Source organism: Mesoplodon mirus (assembly GCF_964341445.2).
Source record: "Mesoplodon mirus genome assembly, chromosome: 1".
NCBI lineage: Eukaryota > Metazoa > Chordata > Mammalia > Artiodactyla > Ziphiidae > Mesoplodon > Mesoplodon mirus.
The window spans coordinates 94,731,931-94,738,656 of NC_138976.1; the positions used below are offsets into that span (position 1 = coordinate 94,731,931).

Here is a 6,726-nt window from a genome sequence, read left to right on the forward strand (position 1 = left end):
TAAATGATACACCTTATTGCATTCACCCATTCACCCTCCCCTGTTCATGCTAATTGGAAATTTCTATCCATTTCAGAGAAGTAACACAACTGTCAATCATTTTCCCTGGCACGAATCTTCCAGGAGGAAGAAAATGGAACACACCTAGCAGCAGAGCTCACGCACTAGCCCATGTGTCTTAGATTTAATATCTGATCACTAGCTGGATTGAAGCCAAGAGGTGGTTCACAAAGTTGCTGCATATTAGAATCACCTGGGGAACTCTGAGACCTCCCCATGCCCAGGCTCCTCCCTAGACCTACTGAATCAAAATCTCTGGGGCTGGGACCCAGACACCAAAGTTTCTCTTAAAAGCTCTTTAGGGGAAGGGATATGGGAATAGATGTATATGTATAACTGATTCAGTTTGTTATAAAGCAGAAACTAACTTAAAAAAATATTTAATACTAAAAAAAAAAAAAAAAAGCTCTTTAGGTAATTCATACGAGCAGCAAAGCTTGAGAACCAGCCCAATAACGGGAACAAACGTATTTCACACAGATAAAGTGGGGCAATTCATATGTTAAATGAACATGAATATATATATATATATATATATATATATATATATATATATATATATATATATTTCTTTTTTCTCTTTATTCTGTTTGTGTTTCAAATAGGCTTTTTTTTTTTCCTTCTGCAAAAAGCGTTATTGTTTCCATTTGGTCCAAGTCTTGGGAGAGGGCTCCAGGGCGGTTACAAAGATGCCTAGTGGCTGCAGAGCTGGGCTTCAGGCAGAAGCTCTGACGCCAGAGGGGCTCCTCAGAGGCCGCTGGACTTCAGAGACTCCTGTTTGTGCTTGAGCGTGAGCCTTTTGAAAAGATACTCGCCCAGCACAGCCTGCGGACCAGCCAGCCTGCGGAGGTTGGTCAGGTGGTTGCCCATCTTCTTGATGAGTTTCAGCTGCTCCTCCAGGAAGCGGCTCTCCAGGAAGTCACAGAGGTGGGAGTCTGCGCGGGCAGGACGCAGGGCGCGCAGATCCGATAGTGCCTGGTTCAGGTTCTTCTCCCTAAGAATGGCGGCTTGCACAGTGTCCTGGGTTTTACCCCACTCATCCTGAGAAGGCTTCCGCGCATCCTGGAAGAGGGCGCGGCCGCAGCACTTGTTTTGCATTTTCAAGAGTCGCTGGGCGCCCTCACACTTCTCTTCAGCCAGTTGGCGAAAAATGTGGCCCCTATTGTCCAGAGTCCCACTGTTGCTGTGGAAATAGAAGCTTAGAGAGAGGTAAGTGTCCACAGATGCATGTTGAACAGGCGGTGGATGGCGGCCTCCACCTCGATGGAATAATTCTGACGAACCTGGGAACTCGTGGTTGATCAGTGATAAGGAGCTAAGCTCCAAAAACGGTGTTGGCCTGTCCTGGAGGCTGAGGATAGCTGAGTGGCTGATTCCAAAGGTTGCAACAGGAAGAAATGTTGGAGGGTGGTCGGGGGCTGGAGCAAGGAGCGTCCCTGGGTCTGTTCATTCCAAACACTGTTGAAGCAAAAGACAGATCTGCAGGACTGCCGAGTGCACTGCCTCAAATAGGCTTTGATATAAATGAACAAGAAATCCAAGCAAGGACAAAACTTACCCTTCCCCCCACCAAAATAGCTGGTGATACTAGAATCTAGATCTGGGAAGGGATTCTTCCATTACTTTAACATTCCAAGCCACTAGAGCAGTGGTTCTCAAAGTATGGTCACCTTGTAACCAAGCAGTACCCTATGGGGCCTTCCTAGGACAGACCCATCCCCCATAGCCTCTGCTGTAGTTCCTCTCTGAAGTACTCAGATAATAGTATCTCAGGCATATTTCTTGAGTTTTCAGATGCTAAAAACCACCACCCAATGGAAGAAATTAACTCTTTGATGATCATGAGCACACAGCCCCCAGACCTTCTGGCACCTAAGGATGGATAATGTTACCTGCCCTGTGGCCTCAACATCAGCCAGTCAGATGATTGTGCACGAGCTGATCACATTCCCTGGGACGTCCCTCCCTCACGTGGCCTTTAAAAATGCTTTGCTGAAATCCTTTGGAGATTTCAGGGTTTTTGGAACATGGGCCACCCCTCTCCTTGCTCGATCCTGCAATAAACCTTTCTCTGCTCCAGACTGCAACCTTTCGGTTTGTTTGGCCTCACTGTGCTTCAGACACACGAACGTGCATTCGGTAACAACCTGACCAGCTTTACCAGCGTCCCCTGATAATGTGTCAGGTATTCAAGTTTTAGGGCCCTGTCCCAGCCCTATGGAATCAGCAGCTCTAGTGGGGCTCAGTGATCTCTGTTATAACTGGCCCTCCAGATGATTTTTATTCACCTTAAAGTTTGAAAATATCTGCATTGTCAGCTGCCAAAGCGTCCACCAGCAGGTGAAGGGGAGAGACGCCTGGAAAAGATAGGGAGTAGCCAAGGCAAGTACAGCAGCATTTGCCGTGGTGGTAATGGAGAATGCCTTTTCTCCACTGGTTGGCACAGACGAGTATCTGGGGGCAGTGGCAGGGTTATTTAGGATGCTTTACATTTCAATGTAGAGTGACCTCTGTCCTGGTTTGCCAGGGACTTCCCCTGTGTGAGCACTTAAAATCTCATCCTGGCAAACCCCTTAGCCCTGGATTTGAAAAACTTAGGAAATCACATGAAATTTAGGGGAAACATGATCTAGGTTTTGGGCAAGTCACAAGTGCTCATTAAAGCTAAGCAAGTATGGACAACATCTAGCCTTCTTTACCCCTTTGCAGGAAGGTAAATCTGATTGGGTGAAAGAACTTATTGTTAAGAAATCTTTGTAGAAACATCCCCTTCTGCTTAGTCTGCTGGTTCTCACTTCTGGCTAGACAGTGGCATCGTCTGAGGAGATTTAAAATGATTTTATTGGTTTAGGATGGCCAACTGTTGGTGTGAGGGTTTTTAAAAAGTGCTTCAGATGATTCTAATGTGCAGCCAAATTTAGGTGCCACTGCTTAAGCTTTTGAACTGCTGCTACATATTTTCACCTCATCTTCCTATGAGAATATCCAACTGTAGTTGTTTTTTTTTCTTTTTCTTTTTTTAACTGTCTTATTATAAGATTTACTGTCTTAAATAAGATTGAATGTACAGAAAATCCTGCTAGTCCATCTGGCATAGCTGGATCCTTAGAATAATATCGTTAAGATATATACCATTTAAGTATTGTGATTGGCCTTTTTAAAATTAACATATGCATTGAATTAGTACCATCTGTTTTGAAGTTGTCATGTTGGGTAGCTATACCTCTAATCTGCTGCCATTGCTAAATATCTGGACACCTCTTATTAGGAATTGCTTTTAAACATCTTTCGGGGTTAAAACCAAGATTGCTGTATTATTTGTACTGGGACCACAAAAACCTCACAAAGATCCCCCGCTGTACTTTCTACCCCCATCTCTAACCCTTGGCAACTTCTAATCTGTTCTCCATCTCCACAGTTTTGTTATTTTAAGAATAATATGTAAATATCATCATGAATTACTTAATCTTCGGAGATTGGCTTTTTAAAATTTTTCCCTCGGCATCATTCCCTTGAAGTTCATTTCAATTTTTGCATATATTAATCATTGGTTCCTTTTTGTTGCTCGGTAGTATTCTATCATAAGATTTTATCACAATTTGTTTCAACATTCATCCATTGAAAGACATTTGGGTAGTGGCCAGTTTTTGGCTGTTATAAATAAAACTGCTATGAACATTTATGTGTAAGTTTCTGTGGGAACTTAATTAAGTTTTTGTTTCTTTTGGATAAATGCTCAAGAGTACAATTACTGTGTTGTAGGGTGAATCTACTTTTAGGATTAAAAGAGACTGTCAAGCTGTTTCTCAGAGTGGCTAAACCATTTTATTTTCCCACCAGTGATGTGATATCATTTTTCTATGTACTCACCAGCATTTGATGTTGTCACTATACTTTAATTTTAGTTATTCTCTGATATCTCATTATGGTCTTAATTTGCATTTCCCTAATGGCTAATGATGTTGAGCATCTTTTCATGTGCTTCTTTGCCATGTGTATATTCTCTTCCATGAAATGTCTGTTCCTGTCTTTTGCCTATTTTCTAGTTGGGTTTTTTTAAGTTGTTTGGAGAATTCTTTGTATATTATAGATAGAAGTCATTTGTCTCATGTGGGATTTTCAAATATGTTTTCCCACTGTGTAATTTGAGTTTTCATCCACTTAAAATGATCTTCTATGAAGCATTTTTAACTCATTTTGATGAGATCCAATTTATCAATTTTTGCTTTTATTGATCATACTTTCGGTGTCAAGTCTAAGAATTATTCACGTAGTTCTAGATGCCAAAGATTTTCTCCTATTTTTTTTTCTAAAAATGTCCTGCTTTTACATTTAAGATTATAATCCACTTTGACTTAATTTTTGTGTAAGGTGTGGAGGTTTAGGTTAAGGTTCATTTTTTGGTTGTTTGTTTTTGTCGAGGGATGTCCAACTGTTTCAGTACCATTTTTTGAAAAGTCTATTCTTCCTTGATAGCTTTCACACTGCTGTCAAAAACAAGTTAAATGTATTTATGTCAGTCTATTTCTGGGTTCTCTATTCCATTCCATTGATCTGTGTATGTAACCTCCATCATTACTGCAAAATCTTGAAATGGGGTAGATTAATTCCTCCCATTTTAATCTTCCTTTACAAATTGTTTTAGCTATTCTTCAGCCTCTTCTTACCATATAAATCTTAGAATAAGCTTGTCTATATCCACAAAAACCTTGAGGGCATTTTAAGAGTAACTCTGTTAAGCCTCTTAACTTGGGGAGAATTGACATCTTTATTATGTTGTGTTTTCTAATCCATGAACAAGGTATGTCTCACGATTTGTTTGGGACTTTTAAATTTTTCTTCATCAGCATTTTGTAATTTTCAATATAGAGGACCTATAAATGTCTTATTGGGCTATATTTAAGTATTTATTTAGGTCAGTTGTAAATGGAATCACATATTTTTATTTAAGCTTCTACACATTTGTTATTAATATATAATTTGATAAAACTGTGTTGATTTGTACTCTAAAACATTTACAAACTAATATTATTTCTCAAGCTTTTTGTGGATTCCTTGGTATTTTCTCCGTTTAGATTATCATCTCCTCTTCAGATACCGTTTTACTTTTCCTTATTTAATATAATAGTATATATTACTATTCAACATTCAGTAGGATATATTCCTTCCTATTCAACGTAGTAGGAATAGTCCTTTTATCTTTTAAATAAATGTTTTAAAATTTTAACTTTTAAATTTATGTATTTATTTATTTTTGCTTTATTTTCTTACTAGAACCTCCATTAATATATTTAATAAAAGTGGTGAGAGCAGATATCGGTGCCTTGTTTCTGATCTTACAGAGAAAGCATTCAGTCTTTCACAATTAAATATAATGTTGGTATAGGTTGTTTGTAGATGCTCTTTATGAGTTTCAGTATGTTCCTTTTCTATTCCTAGTTTGCTTGGGGTTTTTTTTCTTCTTTTTTTAAATTTTTTAATTTTATTATTATTTTTTTACAACTTTATTGGAGTATAATTGCTTCACAATGGTGTGTTAGTTTCTGTTTTATAACAAAGTGAATCAGTTATACATATATATATGTTCCCATATCTCTTCCCTCTTGCGTCTCCCTACCTCCCACCCTCCCTATCCCACCCCTTCAAGCAGTCACAAAGCACCGATCTGATCTCCCTGTGCTATGCGGCTGCTTCCCACTAGCTATCTACCTTACGTTTGGTACTGTATATATGTCCATGCCTCTCTCTTGCTTTGTCACAGCTTACCCTTTCCCCTCCCCATATTCTCAAGTCCATTCTCAAGTAGGCCTGTGTCTTTATTCCTGTTTTACCCCTAGGTTCTTCATGACATATTTTTTCTTAGATTCCATATATATGTGTTAGCATACGGTATTTGTCTTTCTCTTTCTGACTTACTTCACTCTGTATGACAGACTCTCTAGGTCTATCCACCTCATTACAAATAGCTCAATTTTGTTTCTTTTTATGGCTGAGTAATATGTCATTGTATATATGTGCCAAATCATGAATGGGATTGGATTTTGTCAAATGCTTTCTCTGCATTAATGGATAGGATCACATGACTTTTCCCCCTTAATCTATTGGATATGGTGGATTACATTGTTTGATTTTCAAATATTTAACCAACTTTGCATAACTGGAATAAATACCACTTGGTCATGATATATTATTCTTTTTATATATTTCTGGATCTAATTTGCTAATATCTGGCTGAAGATTTTTACAGGCAATTTCATAAAACATATTGGTCTATAGTCTTCTTCTTTTTATACTATTCCTGTCTAGTTTTGGTATCAAGGTAATACTGGCTTCATAAAATTAATTAGGAACTGTTCCCTCTACTTCTATTTCTTATCAAATCATGTAAAATTGGTTTTAATTCTTTAAGTCTTGGGTAAAAGTGAAACATCTAAGCCTGAATATTTCTTTTGGGAGTTTTTATATGAAAAATCAGTGTTTCTAATGGTTACAGGAAAATTGAGATTATCTATTTCATCTTGGCTGAGTTTTGGTAGTTTTGGGTGTAGAAGAATTGGCCCATTTCATCTACATTTTTGAATTTATAGTGTAGATTGTTCATAATAACTTGTCCCTTATTAACCTGCAGGATATGTCATGGTATCCCTGGTTGCATATCTGATATCT

General features: G+C 38.3%; 1 pseudogene across 1 annotated transcript; it reads right to left on the bottom strand.

Moving 5' to 3' along the window:
• Window positions 1-807: 807 nt before the first annotated feature.
• On the bottom strand, window positions 808-1,361 carry LOC309806939 (ferritin light chain-like; annotated as a pseudogene). Its single transcript has one exon. The product of its transcript is annotated as a ferritin light chain-like (transcript).
• Between the last annotated feature and the right edge of the window lie 5,365 nt (window positions 1,362-6,726).